Source organism: Panthera onca, chromosome B2 (assembly GCF_046562875.1).
Source record: "Panthera onca isolate mPanOnc1 chromosome B2, mPanOnc1 haplotype 2, whole genome shotgun sequence".
NCBI classification, from domain to species: Eukaryota; Metazoa; Chordata; class Mammalia; order Carnivora; family Felidae; genus Panthera; species Panthera onca.
In genome coordinates, this window is record NC_138343.1 from 139,349,634 (window position 1) to 139,375,376 (window position 25,743).

The following is a 25,743-nucleotide window of genomic DNA, read 5'->3' on the forward strand; positions in this document are numbered from 1 at the left end:
AGTATCAGGAATGAGATTGAAGCCACTCTGACTTACAGTAAAGATTGCCCCTGTCTGTACATAAAACGTGCAGACACAAGATTATAATCCAAGAAAAAAGATAATAAATGTCATAAGAGAAGAGAAGATCAATAACCATGGGAAATTCAGAGGAGGGAAAGGTTACTTGTGACTCCAACTCATCAGGGAAATTTCAGTGAAGTGGTGATGTTTGATCAGAATTTTAAAGGACAGGTAAGTTTGAGCCACTTTGGAATAAAGGGCATTCTACGTGGATGGGATAGCTTATGTGGGGAAAAGGCAGTGGCAGAAGGGAATGGCACGTCCTGGAAAAGTGAATGGTCAAGTTTGGCTGGAGTATGGTTATGAAGGAGAGTAGGAGGTGTGTTTGAAAAAGTAGATCCGGGTGAAATTGGTGACCTTTGGCACCTGGCTAAGGGAGTTATACTTAATCTGAGACACAATAGAGAGCTCTAGAATGTTTCAAGGTGTTTCAAGTAGGAGAGTGGTGTGGTCTCAGCCCTGCTTTTGCCACATGCATCTAAGGTTGGGGTCATGGACTGCAGGGACCAGCATGTCATGAGTCTATTGGTGAATTCAGAGGAGCAGAGCTGGAAGGACAAGGGCAGACATGCAATAGAACAAAGGAAAGAGGAGAGACATGTATCTTCCAGATTCTAGAATCCAAATGACTGTAAGAATTTTGTGACAAAAAAGCAATGCCTCAGTAGGACCAAATGTTGACTTTTTATGTTTATTTAGTTTTGGAGAATATGTTTATTTGCTTTGGTAGAAGGTGAAGTTGGGGTGGCCACAGGACATTGCCTTAGTCCATTCAGGGCTGCTATAACAAGATATCCTGGACTGGGTGCCTTATGAAAAGCACATTTATTTCTCACAATTCCGGAGGCTGGAAGTCCAAGATCAAGACATCAGCAGATTTGGTGATTTGGTGTCTGGTGGGGGCCCGCTTCCTTTTTCATAGGTAGCCATCTTCTTGCGGTGTACTCATATGGCAGAAGGAGCCAGAAAACTCTCTGGGGTCTCGTTTATCAGGGCACTAATCCAGTTCACGAAGGCTCCACATTTCCCAAGGGCCCTACCCGCAAATACCACTACATTGGGCATTAATACTTAACATAAGAGTGGGGTTGAGGATACGTTCAGTCTATAGCAGACATCCAGGCGGACACATACTGGAAGCAGTGGGGGAAATTCCAACCAGAACTAAGAAAAGTGTACTAAAATGAGGATGTACCTCTTCTCTGGGGCAGATGATTCCTACCTCTACATTTTAGAGAGGTACAATGGAGAGAAATGGCGGGGACCTGTAAGGAGCAATCCCAGAAGGTAGCACCACGATCGAAGTTCAAGGGATATGTAGTTTTATGAGCGTGAAGAAGAAAATCACCTGGAGAAAAAGGGGGAAAGGAAAAAGTGCTGAATGCCTTGGTGAGAACCACTGTGGACCAGCGCCTGGGCTGCAGGTCTTATGTGTGAGAGACACAGCAAGCCTGCAAAGTGGGTATTATCACACTCGTGTGCACACAAAGACACCGAGGCACAGAGAATTTGGTTGGCCCAAGATCTGACAACAGAGGGCAGGCGCGGAGCTGGGAATGTGATCTGATGCTCCTGATTCTGAATCCTGAATCCTGAATCCTGAATCCTTTCTAGGTCGGGGGTTGCCCAAGTTTCTGTAAAGGACCAGATAGGAAGTACTCTAGGCTTTGTGGGCCACATGGTCTCTGTCACCATTACTTGATTCTGTTGTTGTGATGCAAAAGCAATCACGGACAGTGGTAAATGGGTGTGGCTGGGTTCCAATAAAACAAATTCATGGACACTGAGATTTGCAATTTCGTATAATTTTCATGAGTCACAGAGCAGTATTCTCGTTTTGAGTTTTTCTCAACCGTTTGCAAATACAAAAACCATTCTTCAAGCACAGGGAGCGCAAAAAGAGGTGGCAGTGAGCCATGAGCTGGAGCACTTCAGCAGAGGTGGGGAGGGAGAGACGTCAGAAACATGTCAGACCACAGAAGTTGACAAAACTGTAGCAGGACTATTGACTCCAGTCTTTCTCTGATAATTTGTACTGACACAGATTTTGTTTGATGTCTTCTCCTGGAGCCTCTAACAGCAAATTAGCTTAATTGCAAAGTTACTTCTTAGCTTAACGATTCTTCTGGAACGGGGCAGTCTCCTCAGGCATAACACGATCAGCTCTATTTTCTCACTTCACTCAGCAGATTTTTCTTTCCTCTTTGTAATTCTGTAGCGAAATCTGACCCTCCACTTCAAGCCTTTTCTCCAGGTGCATGAGCTCCATTTTAACTCTGGCTCGCGACTCAGAATAATCCTGCTTGTTAAAGATGGCACCATCTACCATCTTCCATAGTAATGAACTTCCAGCATGAGAAGCAAAACCAAGATCGTCACTCTCTGCTCACTCTTCATTCAAAATCACGACTTCTGGTGCCGTTCTTGTTTCAGAATCGAACATGGGAATTTTTGTACCTTCTGCCCCTCACCTTCTAGCCGCTTCTTCATGTAATTACACTTTTGTTTGAATGTCAGCTCTTGTGACCTACGTTCCTCTCTGATACACACATACATGGGCCCAAAGCAACTCTTGGTTTCTGAAAATGTGTATTTCCTTTGCTTATTGTTTTTTCCTCAGTGCTATTTTCCTTTTCCTCCCCATTCCTGGCAATGCAATTGTACCTAACTTTACTAATTTGGGGGAGATTACGATTACTAAAAGAAGACATGATGGAGAGAAAATGATTTTCCTAGTTCTCCAGGATTCCGTAAAGTGGGCCATACATTGTGAAAAGTTCGGGAGAAGACTTCAAGGGTAGGGTTGGTCAGAAACCATGTGAGAAATTGGACCTCTCTTTTCAGGCATAGTCTCTCCTCTTGAGTCATTTTCCCAGAGATATCTTTTCTTTGCTCCATTCCTTGCTGATGGCAGGGCACTGACACCCCAGCTGTAGAGGCAAATAAATGCTAGGTGGTAGATGGGGACCGAGTTGGCATCACCTTTGCCTGCAACTGGAAAGGCTCCGGATGACTTCCTGGCCACCAGGCTTACACATTTCCCAAATTACCTGTTTCGTTTGCTTGACTTAAGAAAAGGGGGCCGGGGCCATTTCCTTCTTTGCTGATAAATAGCATCAAGCAATGATATGATGCTGATCGGGGCCACTTGGAAATCAAAGAAACCCGAGATATAGCTTCTGATTGAACTTAGTCTCAAATCATTGCTTTGGAAAGAGAATGATGTGAATAGCTGTTTCCATGTCACAAGCACTAATTATGGACCAGGCCCTGCACTGCTCCTTCACATACATTGTTTCATGTAATCCCTACTCTTTATCTGGATGACTATTGTCCTTCCTTTGCAGGTGAAGAAACTGAGACCCAGGGAGGTTATTTACCTTGCCAGGACTTAAACCTGGGTGTGACAGGTTCCCAAATATTGCATGAGGCTACAAGGACCATTTATACAAGGTAACCTTTACTTCATATTGCATTTGGTGGTTGTCGTTTTTTTGTTTTGTTTTTTGAGCTCTGTGACATCTGTAAGCCTTTAGGCAATCTTAACTGGGAGCGAAAGGCAGCTTTTGTCCATGGTGTGCAAAATGAAGCCAGGGGACGGCCTTAATACCAAGCCCGTTCCCAGTTTGAATGGCTGCCTGGGCCAGAACTGCAGGATGGGGTTGTCCCTGGATGAAATGGATTCGGGTCCGAGGGACTGCACAAGGGGCTTTCTGGTTGCCTAGGAAAGAGTTAACTCTTACAGCTAAGGCGCATTTACACGTGAGAGGAATAGATTCCAACATTTAATGGGATCTTAGATGACATCTTGTATAAAATTTTCAAAGTGGGATTCTCACATACATAATTTATCTGTGTAATTAAAAAGCCCAATTTAAAAAATAATACAGATGCAACACATAATGGTGTGATTTCTTGTCACAAAACAAATTATTATCTTGATAATGCAATATTGTAATTTACATTGCTACAAAATACAGTACTTTTACGAATTGCATGATAAATGTTGTTTAATTATGTCTCTCCTGATCGTCTCCTTCTTCATTTGTTTTGCTTATTAGATGATAAGGAGTTCAGTCGGCATTGGTGGGGTGAGACCTCTCGATCGGCATCTGTGGGGCGAGGAAAAAATTCAGGAGGTTCTCTTGGCTTGGCCCCATTGGATAAGCAAGGCAGGCGCCATCTCGTGCTTTAGCATTATTAAAAACGAGACAACAGTCCCCAAATGGAGTCACTTGTGCTAAGCCCACGTCACCAAACCGAGCCTTAATACCAAAGATACTTGCAGGGTCAGCCTCTCTCACACATGGAATCTCAGTCAGTCTGGAATTTCCCGGTCAACACCAGTGAGGTAATCTGCCTGATAGATCCCTACCTGTCCCGAAGAAAGGTGACCTTGCCTGAAACCATCTGCACTTTGCTAGTTCCTGCCCCCTCCCCTCCTGCCTACAAAAGGCTCCCACTTTGTACAGCTCCTGGGAGCTCCTTTCTATCTGCTGGATGGGATGCTGTCCAACTCACGAGTCGTTGAATACAGCCAATAAGATCTTTAAAATTTACTCAGTTGAGTTTTGTTTTTTCACAATACGGATGGGCATGTCACAGAAAGTCTCTTGGGGAGGGGGACTGTGTTTTGTGTGTGTACGTGTTTCATTGCAAATTCCTCAAGTATGCTGCAGATGAAAGCTAGGGGCCTACTGTTATGGAGGTACTTTAGCCATAAATGACCATTATATTTCTGAGCAGCCCCTTCAATTCCCCTCGCTTTCCTCCTGGTTACAGAACCATAATTCTTGGCCGGGAAGGGAGTGTAAATAGCTCTCCCACCGCTGAAGCCACTTAGCTGGCTGCAAATTGATGTGGATGGCTCTTTAGCTTTGGAGACTGTGCGGTTCACCTTCACAGCGCGTTCGGCTTTCATTGGCCTGGGGCCTCGGAGCCTGAGATAAATCCTTAACTAGAGCTTGGCTCTCTCCGCATTGCAACACATCAGAACGAGTGGATGGAAATTTCAAACATTTTGGAAATTTACACCTTGTCACTCTCTGAGGGCGATGATTTTAAGAAATGATGCCACCTCCGCCCACCTTTGCATACTAAGTCGAAAAACCCAGAGCCATTTCTAACTCCAGCTGAAGTGCTGAAGGTCAGAGAGGTCAAGAGGGGCCAAAGCTTTGTGCGTGTTTCCCATTATTATGCTAATCATATGCATGGTCTTTCTGCACTTACACATCCATTTTCATGGCCAAAAAAAAAAAAATACATCGGTGTTTTAAAGAATCTAATATTTGAAACAGTGACAAATGACTGAAAATTTCAAGTAGAGACTTGCGTTTTGCCCTTGGCTTGTGACGTTTGGGAGAAGGAAGTAAAGACATGACCCAAAGGGTGGTTTCTAAATTCTGTTAACTCTTTCTTTGGCTTTGTTTTCTTTGTTTCCTGACTGATGTTCAGACCATAACATTTCTAACAATTTCTTTTTCCACTGTGAGCTTTCTCATGATTTTGGTGGATGGTTGAAAATAAATTTTAAGATATCTATCAACATATTTTCCATGAAACCATCTCGGGCCTTTGAGAGTGACATTATTTATGAAGAATTTGCTGTTTTTGTGAGAAATTTCAAACCGATCATGATTTTCCACTCAACGTTCTGAAAACAGTTATTAGTAAATTGGTTAGCCTTCTGTCCTCTGGATGAAAGCATTCCAACTCATTTAACCCCTTCTCACCCTTTTGAATGAGTGTCACGTTGATCATTTTTAGTTTCCTTTGTTAAATTCTAAAGATTACTTTAGCCAAACAACTTTTTATTCAGTCCAGTGCTGTCCTAGGCATTCAGTGAATGAAGAGTGCAAGAAATCCGGAGTCATACAGATAACAAATGGTAATAGCATGCACTGAGTGCTATGTTCCTGAGAGAAAAAAAGATCATACTGAAATAATATTCTCAAGCACAGTTTGGCTACATTGAAGGAGAGGTGATCGAAAAGCTTCCCAGAGAAGGGCTCGTGACCATGGGTGTGGAAGCTGAGTGAAATCCCCCTGGAGGAGTACGGAGAAGGGCTCCCCGGGCAGAAGGAAAAGTATGAACCAAGTCATGGGTGATCCAGTGGGGATCAGGGGTGATTCAGGTGGGGACTGGAGAGTGTGTAGAAACCTGAGGGGTTGAGGCAAGCCTGCATTATAGGGTATTTTAAGAAATGAGGTTTAGTAAGGGAGGGTCGGGGACTACTTAAGAAAGGCTTTGGATGATCAGCTCTGAGTTTTAGAGACATAAATTGTGTATCATCACTGACATTTTTTTCTAACTGTCCTAAAATACAATAGTCCTCGTTATCCATATCAGTAACATTGTCACTTAAACTGTCTCATCCCTTTACTGTGTCTAACATATCACAAAATGAAGAGGAGATCCCATACTTTATATGTCCTTTCTATTCTCCTCTTAAACTTGGCATCATGCTGACAATATACTCTTCATTCAACACATAGCAATTTAAAAGAATTGATCCTGAGGTGTCCTTGTCTCTAGAGTACTGGATGCAGCCACAGGCCCTTTGCATATGCTGTCTCGGCAGTCTCTTATGGTCCGTACGCTGAGTCCCCATCTGTCCTCGGGTTTGCTACATTAAGAAAATTTACCACTTCTGGAATCACAGTTCTGCATTAAAGCACTGTTTTTAGAAATCTACAGAGAAAATATCCTCACTAGTGTAGCTGGCCCGAACATCGGATCCCTTAGGGTGAAGTTCTGTCAGGTGAACTGGCTATGTCTGAATGTCGACCACAGAACCTGTTGGGTTATGGCTTCGTGGTCCGGCACGTGGGACCCTAAGCCACTAAGTGGCAGTCAGAGTGCGGAGGCAGCATGAGACAAGGAGCAAGGACAGTCTGAGCACCTCAGTGTGGTCCACTAGGCATCTGGGAGCTGGCCTTGCCCTTCCTTCCAGCCCCATCCATCCTTGCTGCCCTGTTGCACAAGCTCCTTTCTGTCCATACCACTGTCCCTGTGTTTCCTTGGGCACACCACAAGGTCTCCCTCAATTTCTCATGCTTTGCTCGTTCTCTCCCATCTGCCACACTGGCATCCCATGTATACACTGGACTAACCCCTACTCACCCTCTAACAGTCCCCGGAGTTATCTGCGACTTGAGTCCTGATGGGCCAGGCACTCAGCACCTGTAGTGTCTTCCCAGAAGAGCATTGAATTTCATTAATTTCATTCACTGTCTGCATTTGTTGCATTCCCAAACTCCGCCCTGAGGTCTCATGGGCTGGTCCAGGCCTGGGGTGAGGCAAGGGAGGCAATGTCCTCGGGCACAACATCTACGAGGCATCAAAACCCCTCTGTGATAAAAAAAATATATATATGTTAATGCAATATTTTTAAAAAAATTAATGCAAAAAGTCCATCATGAACGAAACATTAACTTTTATTTTATTATTTTATTTTATTTTATTATTTTATTTTATTTTATTTTATTTTATTTTATTTTATTTTATTTTATTTTATTTTATTTTTGAGAGAGAGAGAGAGAGAAAGAGAATCTTAAGCAGGTTCCATGCCCAGTGAGGGAGTTTGAGGCAGGGCTAAATCTCATGACTGTGAGATCATGACCTGAGCTGAAATCAAGAGTCGGAAACAAGTGACTGAGCCACCAAGGTGCCCAAAGACATCAACACTTTAAAATAAACACAAGGGGGCGCCTGGGTGGTTCAGTTGGTTAATCATCTGACTTTGACTCTGGTCATGATCTCCCGGCTCATGAGTTCCAGCCTTGTGTTGGGCTCTGTGCTGGCAGCTCAGAGCCTGGAGCCTACTTCAGATTCTGTGTCTCCCTCTCTCTTTCTGCCCCTCCCCTGTTTGCACTGTCTCTCTTTCTCTGTCTCTCTCTCTTTCAAAAATAAAGAAACATTAAAAAAATTTAAAAAAAAAAACCAAAATATCCACTGCTGATTTTTATTTTTGCTGCAGGTCCCACTATGGCTTGATACAAACCTGTAACTGATCTCTTTATTTAAAATATTGATATTTTGTTAATAATTGATTTTAATGTTAATTTCTTTTTTTAAAAATATTGCATTAAACACTTACTTATCATGATTAGAGGGGATTTTTTGCTATCCCTCTTAAATTTGGTTGCCTTTCTTGACTCACGAGGACAAAGTATTATTCTTTGTTCATACCTGAAGCTTGGCACAAAGCCTTACCTGGCATAGGTGCTCACCAAATTCCACTTCTTGCAGATTCAGTTAGAGTGAACTCTAGAATGTAGACACGTGAAGTTTACCCTAAGCTTTAGACTTGCTATCAACACTGCTAATTTCAATGTTTTCCGCCAATATAATCTCAGTCATTGAGAAAACTGTTCATTATCTAAAACAAAATATGGAACCCCTCAGCCGGCTCTTCAGGCTGGTCCTGAGTAAGCGGATGAATCTGACCCATCCATCTCTGTTCAGGTGTGGTCTAAGTACCTACAGCATGCCAGGGTCTTCCCCGAGCATCATCCCTATTCCGGTGGAGCTTCTTAAAGTCCTAAAGGGGAGAAAATGCATGAATTGATGCTTCGTGAAATCATATACATACGTGTGAGATAAAGAAGTAATCCAGATGAGTGAGTGGTCATAAAGTAAATACAACTCTCTCCAGCTTGCTTTCTAGTCCAATGGTTAAAGATCATAAAATAAGGATACGTTTTCTTTCTACCGGACCATCGAAAATTGTCACTTACACTGGGCGCAAAGATCTTTGCGGGGCTGCTTTTATGACATACAGCTACTTTCACCCGGAGTCAAAGCATTTCAGAGATCAATTTTCACAGCAGCAGCAGAAGACAAGGGATATATATCTGTTAGTTGCCCTGAATTTCCCTTCTGACAGTGATTGAAATGGCCAAGACCACCTCTGCCCCAAAACATTCCCACTCAACATCAGTTACCTGAAAAATGACTGTAGATTATCAAACAAAATGCAGCTTCCAGGAATACCAAAGGCTAGTCATTTGGCATCTGCCTCACTGGGATGAGGTTTGGACCATATTATGTTAACATATGCATGAGACTGTCATAAAGGAGAAAAGGAAAAGCTGTACTGAGAATTAAACACGTAATAACTTTTTCATCTTTCATAAATGCGTATCTTGCTCTTTGCTTGAGCCTAGAGACTTGGTTTTCCATTTAGCTCAAGAAATGTTTATTAAGCACATACTATGACCTAGCACTGTTCCATAGGTGTTAGAAATAGAAAGGTATATTAGATGTGATCTCTGCTCAAAAGGAGTTTATAGTAACACGGAAGGAGAGCGTGAAGAGTAGAGCCACATAATCATAGAGAGCCAATCTGCATGCAACGATGTGTTTTGTGCAGCCTGACCATTAACAGGATGGGCTCTGGGGTCGGGCTGCCTATGTGGCCCTGGGCGAGTAACTTAAACTCTTCAGGCCTCCGTTTCCTTTTCTTGAAACTGAGAATGATATTTCCTTAAATGAGTAAACATATGTAAAGTACTTAGAATAGTGCCTAACACATAATAAACCCTTGACGAATATTAGCTGTCATTATTAATATAATATCATAATGACAGGATTACATGTGGACTTCTGTGGGAGCACAACGTAGGGTCTCTTTTTCCAAAATGGATGGAGTGTCTAGAGAGGACAACTTGAATCGAGTCTTGAAGAATTCACTGGCATTGTCCAGAGGAGGAGGAAGGGAGGTGACTCAGAGGCCACAGCATGCACCAAGTGGAAGAAGGTGGGGAGGAGGAGACCTTTGGGCTGTGCTTTACTGGAGTTTAGTAAATGAGCAAAATTGTGGGATGAAAGTAGATAGCTGGGTGGAGGGAGGTCACACAGAGCTCTGTTGGTCAAGGATTTGGAAGGATTTAGAATTCGCAAGAAGCCATTGAGGACTTTCGAGCAAGAACGTGACACGGTCCCGTTTACGTTTTGAAAAGAGAACCCTGGTTACACATGCAGAATGGAGAGGGAGGCAGAGGAGTTGTTGGGAGAGTGAGAAGAAAGTTACTTTATCAGTGTAATGAGTCAATGGTGGCTTCGAATGGGGTGACAGCAGCGGTGGAATTCGGCGGCTGGCTGGATGTGAGGAGGATGATGAGGAACAGACTGGTTCCACGGATGTCCATATTTTCTTGCTCCTACAGCCTGGGTAGATGTTGATGTTTTTATCCGTCCAGAGAAAAACACCAGAGGAGAAGTAGGTCAGAGAAGTTACAAACTAGGATTGGTTTTGGCTGGGAATAACAGAAAACCCCCTGCTAGTGTAGTTTAGCAAGAAATAAGTTTGTTTATCCCTCCCATTCAAATCATTTGCAGGCTGATGTGGGCTGGTGTGGCCCTCCACAGGGTAAGGAATCCACAGTTTTTTCTATCTTGTTATATCATATGTGTGGCTTTTGTTCCCAGGGTCACTTCATGGACTACTTGGATGCTGGGACTATGATATTAACATCCAGCCTCTGGTCAGCAGGAAGGAAAAAGTGAGGGAAAGAAAGGAGCATCCTTCCCTTTTAGGACACTTGCTAGAAGTTGTACATACAACTTCTGCTTATATCCCTGTGATGGTTAATTTTATGTCGACTTCGCTAGGGCATAATACACAGATGTTTGGCCAAACACTCATCTACATGTTTCCATGAAGGTATTTTTTTAGATTAGATGAACATGTAAGTCAGTAGACTTTCAGTAAAGCAGATCACATTCCATGATGTGGATGGACCCCATCCAATCAATTGAAGGCCTTAATTTTAAAAAGACTAATGTCCCCCGAGGATGAGGAAATTCTGCCTACAGACTACTTTTCATTTCTTCCTAGGGTTTTGAACCTGTCAGATTTTAGTTATCGGTCTCTACAATCATGTCAACTAATTCCTTAAACTCAATCTCTCTTTCATCTATCTGTCTATCTATCTATCCATCTATCTATCATCTATCTTCTTACTAATTTATCATCTATCTGTCCACACACACACACACACCTGTTTCGTGGCGAACGGTGACTAACATGGTCCCATTGGAGCCGAGTTAGGCACATGACTATGCATGACTGTGGGAATGGGTGAGAAACGTGGTGTTAATTCTACTGGTCAACTAGCCAGCTATGGTTCTAGGGGGTTATTATTGTGGGCGAGCAGAAGGAGATGTGGGGCACTGCAGAACGACTGGCAGTCTTAGCCGTAACTGTGTTAAACTGAGCTTGAACAAGTTGTACTGGAAATGCTCGTAAAACTTCCACATGTAGAGTCAGGTGGTCAGTTCAGAAAGTCGACCTTGAAATATTGGAGAGAGGAGAGGGATGAGGAAATAAATTTGGCTATCTCCAAGTTATGTATAAATTTACAGTTGTAGACTGGGGTAAGATTCTCCAGGAAGAGAGTATCGCACGAAATGAAGCCCAACTCTGAGTTTGTACAACTTCAACATTTAAAGTGTGTGCGGGGGGATGGAGGGAGAAGGGGATTATAATTTGAGATATGTTTAAAAGGTACATTAGTTACAGTTGGAGATTAGTTAATTAACTTTAGAGTTGAATGTGAGGTAGAGAGAACGGTGAGATTAAGATGATGCCATGGTTTTGGTTTCGGGGGAGACAAGGTTATTAGGGGATGATGACAAGAGAGGGGAAAGAGTGTGGGTTGAACCACGAGACTGGATCTGGCAGGACAGCCAAATATTGGGGTCCAAGAAGTGACGCAGGCGTCAGAAGCTCTGGGAGGTAGCATGTCCGGGGTAGGTACTGAGGGGTCATCATCTTATACAGGCAAAAATCAAAGTCATGGGATGAGGGTGTGTGAGTAGGGAGAAGACAAGATGGAAGACAGTGCTGGGAAGAGGAAATGCCAAAGATGAGTGGGCAGAGGGATGTCTCAGAGGCAAAAGGAATAGTTAACATGTGTTATCAGGGTTCATGACACAAAGGCTATGTTAGTGGCCAATTCGAAGGACAGTAGTGGGAGGCACCTGGGTGGCTCAGTTGATTAAGCATCTGACTCTTGATTTCTGCCTAGGTCATGATCTCATGGTTCATGGGATGGAGCCGAGTCGGGCTCTGCACTGGCAGTGTGGAGCCTGCTTGGGATTCTCTCTCTCTTTTACTCTCTGCCCCCTCCCCACTCTCTCTCTCTCAAAAACAAATAAATAAACATTGAAAAATAAAGGGCAGTAAGGGAATTTGTCACCGTGGTCCAGTGAAGTAAGAATAGAAGCCATGTTCTCCTTGAAGAACGAAGGGATGAAGAAGGAGAAGGAGGGGGAAGCGACGGTGGGGAGGAGAGGGGGAGGGAGAGCAGCTGGAGGCCCACTGAGGGCTTGGTCGGTTGGTCGGTTTTTGTGTTTGTGGGAGCTACTTCCTCATGTTGATGGGCAGAAACAGAAGAAGCAAAGTGAGCAATAAATGAGAGGGCTGCGTGGCTGGCTGGCACAGGGGATGGAGTTAGCTGGGCCAAGGAAGTCAGAGAGGTCCCGGTGACAGGCGTTAAATCCTCCACAGGCCTGAGGGTGTCACCTGGGAAGGCAGGAGGACTTTCAGAGAGTTGGAAAAAGTAATCTCTGCACACTCACCGTACTTAAAACAGTGCCTTGCGCTTAATAAAGATCTCATTAGTTGATTTGTCAATCTGTTGATTATTGTTTTTGCGTTATTTATCAGGTCTGTCACTTTCACACAGAGGAAATGTCGGCTCCATTGAAGTTTTCACGCAATTGTTCATCTGGGACAAGTTCTCCTACGATTCCCCTATTTAATTCCTAATTTATTCCCGTTCCATGACTCCACAGCTTTGTTATTGAAATGATTATCTTGGGACACAGCCAATTCAGTTCTTCTAAGAAAAATCCTTTCTAGAAATTTATTAGGAGATTTCATTAAAAAAAGAAAGTAAGGTAAACCTCCTCATCCAAAGGGAGGCTGAAGCAGGGCCAATAGAGCTCTGTTTGGTGGGTGATGTCAGGGGCCAGGGCGGGGGTCCATGGGCTGGACAACCACATTCATTTCCTTTCCAGATCAAATGCACCTTTGGTATTTTCCTATTGCGTTCATCAAACTCATTCAGGACACCCTTTCTACAAATTGCTACCATAGTCCCAAATTAGATAGGTTTCCATCAGCTTTCTCTTTCTGTCCATAATGTCTCAGCAACACCAAATTTGGGGATAGCAGTTTAATTACGCCATCGTTATTAAGGCAGCAGGTGGCTTTTAATGAGATCGTCTTGAAACAGAACTGTTTCCTCTATATCCTATCAAAATCCACACTTTGCTGCATTGACAGAAAACACTGAGCTGTTTTTCTTGGTTTGGGGGAAATGAATCAATGAAGATTGTGATTATTCTAAAGACTGAAGTTTCTGATTGAACCTGTTTTTGTATTTTACATGATGAGGAAATACTATTTTTTGGAAGTGAAAAATAATTACCCTGGCCCCCAATAAAAAGAAATGTATGCAAATTAACCCAGGCCTAGTGTGAACAATTAATTCCGAACTACAACTAAGAAGCTCTATTTTTCAGTTCTCAAACAGTTTTATTGAAAGCAACCTGAAAATCTGTGAAAATGCATGTACTTATTCAGCATGAAAGAGACTTCTAGCAATAAGGACTTATAACAGTTTGGCTGAGCAAAAAGCTGCTATTACCTTTTAAAACCCAGGGAGATGTGTCAGATTTTGTTTTGTTTTTGTTTTTGCATATAGCTCAGAAAGCTCAGTAAAATTTCTCCAAAATGACATTTTTTTTTTCTATTTTTGAAAAGCTTGTTGATTTAGAAGAAAATAGGAATCAGGTCCTCTACCAGCGGATTTTAAACTATTGTTTTCAAGTTCACCATCAAGACCTCTGTAGGTATGGGTGTAAACACGATGACCATTTATCACAAATGGAGAAGTTCTCCCTATACTTGCCAAACTATGAAGAACTTTGCTTGGTGGATCCCGTATTTCACCTCTATTATTTCCCACATACTTGTTTGCATACAGATAGAATCAAAAGATGTACAGAATGAGATAATCTAGATAACTCTGTGCTTCCCAGCTTGTCCCATAAATGAGCTTTAATCTCTTTCACATGAAGGATCTTACCCTGTCCACTCCCTTAGCCCCCACAACACCTAACACTGTCGCTCAACTGCTGATTTAACTTGGTATATAAAGAAAATGCCATAAGAAAATGACATGCTGCTCCCACCAGCAAGTCACGTTAATTTAGGTTCTAGCACTGAAGAGAATCAGTAGCACCTCGTTGAGTACCCAGCAGTGAAGTTTTACAGTTCTCACATCCGTGCCAACAAGGTACTACCAAATGAATGACTGAACAGGAGGAAATCAGTGAGGATGGTCTTATGCACAGACTCCTTGAGTCCAAAGAGTTTGTTGCTTTTACCTGTCTTGTCACAGCATTCACTTGACCAATTCCCATCCCATAAAAGTCAACAAGGGAAACACTGACAGGAGCCTAGAATAGCAGAAATTCTATTAAAATAAACTGGCACAGCGCCTGGGTGGCTCAGTCGGTTAAGTGTCCGACTCTTGATTTCAGCTCAGGTCATGATCTCACAGTTCCATGGGTTCAAACCCCATGTTGGGTTCTGCACTTGGGATTCTCTTTCTTTTCATCTCTCTGTCCCTCCCCTGCTCTCTCTCTTTCTCAACAATAAATAAACTTAAAAACATTAATTGGCCATAAGTACCTCACTTATTAAGATGCAAATTTTCTGCCTGATACTGTACATTCTAAATATTTCCACCGCACCTTACTTGTTGGGCAGTGATTTGAGCATTGTCAGTGCCTTATAAGATGTAGGCACCGGATCATCTATGCTCTTAAACTCGGGTATCACCATCAAGATGAGGAAAGGACTTAAGACCTTTTGGCAATGAGAAAATATAAAGACTTTTAAAGCTGTGCTTTTTCATAAGAAAAAATTTAATAACAGCAAGACCAATAAATGCCAGGTTTCATTTTACTATCATTATTAAAAAAAGAAAGAAAAAATATTAGTTCCCTTTATGTGAATGTGATGGGAAAACAGTTCCTAACATTGTGAGTGATATTAACATTTTCAACAAAAGTTATAGGCCTTCTTTTAAACATATTACTATTATAAGTCTGTTTCATTTTTAACACATCCAGGGATCAATATTATAAGCTGACAATTTTCTCTGATTTCATAACGAAAGAAACTTAGAAGACAGGGTTCACATAAATTTGCTTTGCCGAAAAGGTATTGGAATGCCTCTGTGCTTACCGTTGTGACCGTGATCGTCATTATCTGACTCGCGTTTGACCGCAATAGAAGGAAATAAGGGTTGTTATGTCTCTTCTACAACTGTTCATCCATTCATTCTTTCCCCAGTTCATTCATTCAGAAAATATTTATTGAGTATCTACTATATGTGGATAATAGATACTATCTATTGTGTGTGGACATTTCTAGCTACTAGCTACTATGAGTATCTTTCATATGTGGACATTTCTCACTGACTAATACCCATTCCCCTTTTTAAGAGCCCCCTGATCTCCTCCTGGGACATTGACGTCCCTCCTCTGTTTGGAACCTTGGCTGGGTGGTAAATCAGAGTCTCTGTACCACTATAGAAGCCTAAGGGCTCCACAGGGGATCTTCCTTTTCACCATCCTAGAGTATGCAACATGTTGACATAGAACCTACAGATAGCCAATTGGACATTCTCTCCTGGAGTGATAAGCTTTGAGAAGATAACGTCCTGACTCAAAATTGGTAAGAACCGCTCCCTTCGTTCCAGTGTTGGTGGCAGAGAGGAAAGGGGGGACAGTCTTTGAGTATGTCCTGTCTCTGAAACCTTCTGGTGTCTCCTGATTCCTGGTTGTTGGAAACCTGCTCTTTCTGCCTTGTGTTTTGGCCTCTCTGTAAGTACCTTCTTATTCTCCCACTGACTTCTCTTTTCCCCTTCTCGTTTCCTGCTCATTCCCCAGAGTTCGTTTCTAATGCTTGCAGTCAAAGAATCCAAGCTAATAAAGACATAAACCTGAATCTGAGGGGCTCACAGTCTAGTGAGCACATAATAGATCCTTAGATCAGAGTATGTTTGAGTGACAGGGATATCATGTCGCTATCAGCACTCTATTTTTCAAGCCACCGGCATTCCATACTTGTCAAATACCAGGAGGACACACAGTCTCCATTTACACTACACCGTAGGAACCCAGCAGTAGATTTCTGAGTTGCGCTGTTCCTTCAGGAGAGTGGACGCATAACTGGCAAACCATGAGGCAGGTATGGTTTCACCCGCATAGCAATGGCCAGAGCTGATATTAAAAATAACTTTCAATCTCCTCTAGCTCTAAGTAATTGATGGCAGATGTAATCTGCTACCACAAAGACCAAATCTAACCACTCAACAAGTTAATGTGCAGATCAATTTAATTTTCTTACCAAAAAAGCCTACCCTACATTATTTTTGGCATTTGATTACATTAGAAAAGATTTAAATCAAAGGAAACAAAGCATCCAATATAATTTAATGAGAAATAAATCTATTAGAGTATATAGTTTCATTGCTTTGAAACGATAAGCAAGAGTGAGTTTGACTTTTTTTTTTTTTCTAAATGGATATTACTGGACCACTTTCTCAGGCAGTCTCTGTGCTGGAGTTGAAAGAGATTTTTGCACAAATGCCAATAATGGTTTTAAACAATATAAATACTTGCTTGAAGATGGATACTAATGCCCTCTTTGGAACTATTGTGGTCTATCAGGTCAATAATATTCATTTAAAAAACTTTGCAAAAGTGTTTTCATACAATAACTCCTGAAGATAATGAAAGGGCCATTACGGTCTCCTGAGTCAATAGTCTATGTTTTTAATACATATCCAACATTCACTTCCTCTTCTATGTCCGTGTCTGTGTGAACTATTTCAATTAATTATTGTTAAGAGGAAGAATTGTAATGGGTTTGAACTTTATCTTTAACTGTTATTCATCAAACAGTTCTCATCGCAGCTACCTTCTCCTGATATGTTAAACTGGATTATCATCCATTGCTTAGAGTGATGGATAATGGGAAGTCATGTCTTAGAAAGAAGCAAGAGGAAACATTTGTGGGGGCAAAAAAGGACCTTCTATAACAATACCTTGGAATTGTCAAGCAGAAGCAAGTTTCTGTGCTCGATTGGCCAGGTTATTGCTGATATTTCAAATTGACTGGATATTTTTTAAAGCTTAGTTTTATAAAATAGGGGTGCCTGGGGGCTCAGTCAGTTGAGCATCCGACTCCTGATTTCGGGTCAGGTCACGCTCTCACGGTTGGTGAGTTCAAGCCCGGTGAAAGTCTCTGCACCGGCAGCACAGGGACTGCCTGGGCTTCTCTCTCTCCCTCCCTTTCTGCTCCTTCCCCACTTACGTTCTCTCTGTCTCTCATAATAAATAAATAAACTTTAAATACTGGAAAATAAAATGAAACTCAGTTTTATAAAATAGTAATAGCAGAGATGTTAAATCTGGCCAAGCAACACGAGCATAGCCAATGGGCTTAAAATAGCTTGTTTTGAGTTGTAACGTCACATTTATTTGACTTGTGAGAGTAAGAAGTGGTGTAACGTTTAAAATACAGTTGGTCCCGACTTACGATGGTTCCACTCACGATCTTTTGACTTTATGATGGTGCGTAAGTGATATGCATTCAGTAGGAACTGTACTTGGAATTTGGAATTTAGATCTTGTCTCCGGCTGGCTTTATGATGTGGTATACGATCCTCTCTTGTGTCAGCCGGCGACCACGGGGGTAAGTGACTGACACACTGACCGCCATTCTGCGTCGGTTTGTCACTTTCAGTACAGTATTCAATAAGTTACATGAGATAGTCAACGCTTTATTGCACAATGGGCTCTGTGTGAGATGATTTTGCCCAAATGCAGGCTAATGTCAGTGTTCTGAACACGTTTAAGGTGGATCTGGTTAAGCCGTGATGTTTGGGAGGCTAGGTGTGTGTATTCAATGCACTTTCCACTTAGGATGTTGTCCACTTGGGATGGGTTTATCGGGATACAACCCCGTCGTAAGTTGATGAAGAGCTTTGTAGGCGTGTTAAATATAGCTTATATATTTAGTATCTGAAATTGAGACTAAAATTGCTTATACTTTTATAGAAACTCTACCAAGGTTTTAAGGACTAAATTGTTAAATTTATTCTGGAGGGAAGCACTGACGATTTGAAATAAGGTTACATTTATTTTTTAAACATCTTGTTTGTATGTATGTATGCATGATTTAAAGTGTTGGTATTCTGTAATTTAACTGTATGATTTTATGCCTACTGCACATTGGATGCTCATGAAAATGAGGTGCCTGTTCTCCGCGCTCCTCTGCTGAGCAATATTTCAATAAATATTTTCTTTCCCTTCCTCTCTATTGTGGTTTTATAAAAAAATAAATAAATAAATAAAAACCTTTTAGCTTAATTACTTAACCTCGGCTTATTTTGCTGGGTGGAAAGAGGCTAGCATTTCTGCCTCGCTCTGTTATTTGAATTTGACAAGGTTCACAATTTCAATTAAGCTGGATTTTCTAATCTGCTGATCTTCCCCTGCTGGCTGCAGTGAGATCCTCAAAATAGGGTGGCACACTGGCGATGTAAGAGCTCACACAGCTGCATAGACAGAAAGGGTAAGGTGGCCCCTGGGGTGACCTGTGGCATGAGGGGAAGTGATGTGGCCGCAGGGGGTTCTGGGATTAGAGTCAGGAGTGGAAATGAAGCCAGACCTCATGTGGTCGTGGTGTGGATTTTGAAAGAGAGGACAGTCTCACCGCGGTGGGCACAGAAGACCGTGAGGTGTGGCTAGTTTGGGGCCTGTCGTGTACAAGGATGAGCCACGCAAGGAAAACGAAGGCCGTGCGACCTTCAAGCCCAGGGCAAATTCCGACATCATAACCCCCGTGCCCTGGTTGGCAATACTCCCTTTCTGTTACAAGCTCCGGGTCTGAGTGACCCAGATTGATGGCTGGACGTGGAGACTTTGATAGCATTCATTCACTGAGATTTATTGACGACTGACCGTCTGCCAGAGGCTCACAGTTTGGGAAAAAATGGTGAGCCAAGGCTAGGCCTCACACCCTACCTTCAAGAAGCTTCCTGAGAGACATGTTTATCAAAGTGTTATAGACAGAGATATCAAATTAGAACCATTGTGAAGGGAGCTAGAAGCTAAGAAGAGCTGAGCCAGTCAGTGAAGGCTGCCCGAGAAAATAAGGGTTCGAGTGAGAGATGAAGAATTGCTAAAAATTAAAAATGAGGGTAGTACTAATGTTAATATTTCTGATGCCACAGGCGACACTTACTCAGCTTTTCTTATATGTCTTGGGCACCGTTTAAATGTAATAATTTATTTAATCTTCACAGCAACTCTGAAATACTGTCGTTGGTGTCGTTAGACACAAGGGGAAACGGAGGCACTTCCTCAGAGAGTTCAAGTAACTTCCCCAAGGTCACACAGCTCACAAGGGAGGAAGTAGAATTTGGATCAGCAGAGCTGTGGGGTTCTTATTGGGTTTTTTTTCTTTACATTTTTTTAAATCTTTATTTATTTTTTTTTAAATCTTTATTTATTTTTGAGACACACACACACACACACACACACACACACACGGAGTGAGAGCGGGGGAGGAACAGAGAGAGAGGGAGACACAGAATCCAAAGCAGGCTCCAGGCTCTGAGCCGTCAGCACAGAGCCCCACCTGGGGCTTGAACTCTCAAATCCGGAGATCATGACCTGAGGGGAAGTCGGAAGCTTAACCCACTGAGCCACCCAGGTGCCCCCGCTGAGTTCTTATTGTTAAGCATTATGTGAACTTTCTAAGCAAATACAATCTGCAATATAGGTCCTTTGCCACCAGAAAACAATGATAACAGTGAATACTTAACAAAGTATTTTCTGTTTGCCAGACAGAAAATACTGTTCTACAGCTTTGATTATGTTAACTTATTTACTCCTCAAAACAATACTTGGAGATGGGTCTTCTTATTGCCCTATTGTGCCATCGAGGAGATTGCACACGGCTTCCAGAGTTTTGCTCTGAATCACTTTGCTCCTCAGCTTTGCACTAAATAGGTGGTAGGCAGAAGAGCAGGATCTTTCTCACTGCACCATGGGAACATGTTGGCAGCCTGCTTGGGTCAAAGGATGCTGTTTAAAAGCAGCTGGAAAGATCCGCTGCTGGAGGGGAGTTTGTACTGAAAAAATTTGGCTTCGAAATTATAAATGTTTTAAAAAATCTCCTCTTGAAGAAAAGGCATTGGCGATAAAGAAGAGGCTACGGAAGATAGCCATGGATTCAAAATGTAACTCCATGGACCAGCCCTTTGAGTAGATGTGTGAGAAGTAAACTTATATACCAATGAAATCAGTGGGGATAAATGGACTCTACTAATCTAATATCTCTGAATCTGGGCGAAGTCTTTTGCGATAATTCCCTGAAAAGTCAAATAATCTTTTCTGATATTTGGCTTTTTGACGATCTCAAGACATTTACAGAACAATTTAGCTTGTAGGCGTGACAGTGCCTTCTTAATCAAAAGCATTAGTTACAGGCGTAATGGGCATTTGGTTTTCAAAAAAATTAAATTAGGGACGTGTTATCTGAAATTTTAGAAAGCAAAACAGAAATATTTTATTAGTTGACATTTGTGTTTACAATTTCAGATTGCTGCACAGTTTCAAAACAAGCCACCGGAGACAATACGCACATCGTGTTTTCTTCTATTGTTAGATTCATATGCTTTTTAAAAAAAGTTTTATATTAAAAAGAAGACACCGCTGTCTGTCATGTTAATGCTTCGTTCATTATTTTTGAAGTGATATTCGTAGAGTATGTGATGATCATATCAGGTCATTCCGTGACATCAGTGGGGTCAGCCTAAGTGAGAAAAACTGGCTTATTACCGAGAGATGAAGGGAATCTCCTTTGCCACAGTTAGTCTATATTGGTCTTCACACACCTAAGAATAAGAAGTTCCAGTTCCAGTGACTTAAGGTTCATTATTCATAACCTAATAGGCTAACTCTTTTAGCAAGAGCTGGTTCTTATCTACTGTCAGGCCAAATGGAGTCATGAAATAGAAAATTGTTTTCGGTAAATCTGAACTTTGGGTTGATATAAATCCATTTATAGGTGTTCCCATGAGGTAGGAAGGAAATTCACCTCTCTCTCTCTCTCTCTCGTTCTCTCTGTCTCATAACCTGTGACAGAGCTGGGGCTGGGAGCACACAGGAACTAAGCCCCAGACCCACACATTTGACTCTGGTTGAGCCTACCTCCCCAAGCACCCATGAGGTGCGCAGAGGGGTGAGTTTCCTCTCATGGCAAAGAAGATTCAGCTCCAACTGTATAAATTCAAATTTAGAATTTCGAGGATGAAAGTCTTTACTAGGGTGATTTTTAATTTCTTAGGCTTCCATTTTTCAGTTTCTAAAAGGGTCCAGATTCAAATCAAGAAGTTAGGAAAGTCTGAGTTACAGATTCACATACGCGTACGGGGTCCCCTGAGGCACATAGATTCCAGTCTCTTTATGTTAAGTCTGGAGATGTGTTAGCATACGGTTGATGGACATATTGTGAAGAGACTTTTAATAACTCTCTGAGATATTTGGGAGAATTTCAGTCCCTCTGTTATAGGAAAGTCGTAATCCCAGACCCGGTCTCCTTGTCACTTGTTCCTGGTCTCTCACAGATCACAGGGAGCTCTTGGCACGCATTTGAGGAACTCTTGCAAATATATCCGGACTCGACAACTGTGAGTCTTCCCAGAGAGAAATGAAGGCTTATAGAGATTAAAATAACTCATGGGGAAAGGTGATTTTTTTAAAACATGTATGTTAATGGAAAGCCTCATCAATAGTTTCTCCATGAAGAGCATATAAATGGACTTTCCCCCTCATTATTAGATTTTTCCATCTTTTCAAAAAGTCATTTAAAAATCATTTTAAAACCAACTGCAAAAAAGTTGTAAAGACCTGTCTTCTTTTCATCTTATCAGCTAGAATTTATGAAACGATCTTCTTCTCTTAAGTGACTGATCTCAGAAATTCACAGACCTTGACTTAAACCATGTGAAAATAAAAACCAGGCAGAGTATTTCTATCAAGAGAGACATCTTCCTTTCTATTTTTTTTTTTTTTACCATACTTGATCACGGACAATGAGAAATATAGATGTATAGAGACGTATACATTTGCCTTTCCATGGATAAAATTCTCACTAATATTTGTCCATAATTCATCCTGACTATTTTGGTTTTCTCTTGGTTGATTTCCTTATCTCATTTCTCCTCTCCTGTCTACTCTGAAGGTTTCTTCCCAAACTACCAATTTTTTTCTTCAATCTTCTTTTTTTTTTTTTTAATCATTTCTGACAAAAGGCTATGCATTTCTATAGAGCTAGCTGGCCTTTTTTTTTAAGGGAGTATTTCTTCTTCACTGAAGATAGCCCATTTATAATTTTGGGTATGAAGGGATAATTTTTCTTCAATAGAATTGCCTCCTCCATTAAGAGAAGAAAAACAGCTACTTCTCTTCCCACTCAAATTTTAATATAGAAGAATTTTAACATAGATCTATTGATAGACAGCTGAATCCAATGTAAGCCATATATTTGCCAAAAGAATTCATGAGATTTACTGAGTCAGTAATTCCTATTTTACTCAATATTCTAAAAAGTAGGAACTGGAACCAGAGCCTTGAGCTTTGTTTTATAATAATGATACGGGGGTTGTTTATGAGGGTCATGTTTGAATTACATATTCTTTCATGCTTATAAATCAGAGGGGAATGGTAGTTACTGTCGACTCATCAACTTTTTTAATTCTGTGAAGCAAATCTCTCTGGAAAAATGAATATTAATAATTAGACAATATCCAATTAGGGGCCATAGGCCAGAGCTAATCCCTCAACTCAAAAACCCACAAAGCACATGTAATAGTAGAAACTTAAGTTAACAAACCCTATTAACATAAAATTAATGATAATAGTGTAGTGTGAGGGATTTCAGCCCCCTCCAAATAAGAGCCTATTGACATATTTTTTTTCTTTTCCTCAGGAATTCATTTCTAGTACAAGACTTTAGTACTGCCCTTTGAAACAAACATATAATCTTCTTTTGACATCGGTTTAAGAACCTGTATTTAGATCAATTCTTAAATAGAAACACTTCTTCCTCTCAAGTTGAGAATACATTTACGTTTGCATTCTCCTTCATTTGAACAGGGAAATTTCTGTGTTTCCAACAAACTAAATGAGGACGTGCTCCACTTCTGACTGATGTACAGGGGCCAGACGGATGTCTCATAACGATTAACTTTCATTAGTGTATCGATTTGCTAAAGACTTGTGTGTCCCTGATCACAGCCATCTTTCAATGGTAGTTATGAACTCCATGTTACAGAGAAGGAAATGGTGGCTCTGATACGTTAAATGAGTTGCCCAAGGTCACCAATTTAGGAATCAGTGGAAGGAATTCCTGGTGGCAGGATGAGTCTTGGGATGACATGGTATCTTCCCTGCTCGTCCCCTCCACGATGACTTCACCTTTCACTGGTTACCCAGGGACCGGATGAGACTGTGGCCTTGGTCCCTAATCCTGACCTTGACTCAGCCAAGTGGAAGGAAAACACAAGAGGCAGGAGAAGTCATGGAAATAAAGTCAGTTTCCTTCAGTCCATGCCTGTGTTCCCTTTGCATCCATTTTAGAGGTTTTGACTCTGATGATAAAATAATATATTTTTATATCACTCTCCTTCATCTTGCTGGAACTGTGTGGAGTATTAGAAACAGATTTGAAAAAATATTCACGTGTTATTTCTTACGGACACAAAACTGGAACCTAACCTCCCATATTTCAGTTTTCACATATAAATAAAATTGAACAAATGTTACTTGGGAGGAAGGTATTCATTGAGCTTCTGAACAATAAAAGAAAAAGGACTCCAAATATATTAAGGCCTAAATTATACAGCATACACAAGTAGACACAGGCAAGAATAATCTACAAACTGTTCCCTTTATGTATAATTCAGTTCACAGATGCTTTTTATCTCACTAAATCAGAATTCAATAAGAAGTGTTAAAGCTCCATTATTAACCAAATGCACCTCTCCCCCCAGTTAAATGCTGATGCTACTTTTTTCAGCTCCACGATTCGGAAATTATTTTCCTGGATACACTCTGAGTATGCTTGATATTTTGTCTTAAAAGTTTCTTGAAGACAAATTTCTGCGTTACGCTTTTAAGTCTGGTCCTTTCTTTTCAAAATGAGAATATCTGTTCCTCTGGTTGTCAACAGTCCCCAGCTCTTCCGAACTAAAGACAAGGAGAGGGGAGAAATCATTTTATCTTGTATTTCTTTCACCCATATCCCCACCAAGTTTCACGCAATGTGTATTTGAGCCAATACAAAACTTTAACCTCAACAGTTTTTATTTTTTTTATTTTTTTTTATTATTTAAAAAAATTTTTTTTAACGTTTTATTTATTTTTGAGACAGAGAGAGACAGAGCATGAACGGGGGAGGGGCAGAGAGAGAGGGAGACAGAATCGGAAGCAGGCTCCAGGTTCTGAGCCATCAGGCCAGAGCCCCAAGCGGGGCTCGAACTCACGGACCGCGAGATGGTGACCTGAGCTGAAGTTGGACACTTAACCGACTGAGCCACCCAGGCCCCCCCCCTCAACAGCTTTTAAAACGCAGATTTAAAACAACGGAGAAACACGAGCTGTAGCCCACTGAATTGGCAAAGCTTAGAAAGAACGATAATGCTCTGTGTCGACTAGGCTGTGGCGAAACGGGCATAATTACACACAGCTGGCAGGATTTGTGAATTGGGACACCACGTCTGTAGAGCGATTTAGCAACATCTGTCAAAATATATCAAACTGCACCTCACCTAGCTTCTGACCCAGAAACTCCACTTCTAGGAATTCCCAAGAAAAGTATCAGGGATGTGTGCAGAGACATTTGGCCAGAGATTTTTTCCTGTGTGGTTAGCTGCAGTAGGAAAACTTACAAAAAATATCCAACAGTAGCAGATTAGTTAAGCAAACCGCGGAACATCCATGTTACGTAAACATCGTATTGTGCCAGAGGGTCGGAGATGAGAAAGTGTTCACTCTTCTTATATATCTTTTTTAAATGAAAAAAAGGAGTTCCATAGAACAGTACACAGTGTTATGCTGTCCAACTCTATTAAGATCTATTTCTGGGAAGCAAAATGTGCCGAAATGTTATCAGTAGTGTAATGTGGGTAGATGTCAGAAGGGTTCTTTCTCTTTCTTTCCTTCTTTTCTTTCTTTTTTCATCCTTTCTTTCCTCTCTCCCTTTTCTTCTTTCTTTCTAATCTTTATTCTGAGGAAATTTGAAATAAACAAAAGAGATTATGAGGTATCTCCGGTGGACAACTCTTCATGGTTTGCAGCACTATTTTCCATGATACCTGATTTTAGCCTTTCGTTGCCTTTCAGTTATTTTAGGGCTCTGCAAATTGTAGGTAACGGAGAGCAATGCAAAAAATGTGTTGTTGTTTTTTTAGATAACTTTTTTGTTCTTTTTGTTTGAGAGAGAAAGCACATGGGCATGTGCACACGTGCCCGTGGTTCAAGAAGAGGCTGAGAGAGAGAGAAAGAGAGAGTGAGAGAGA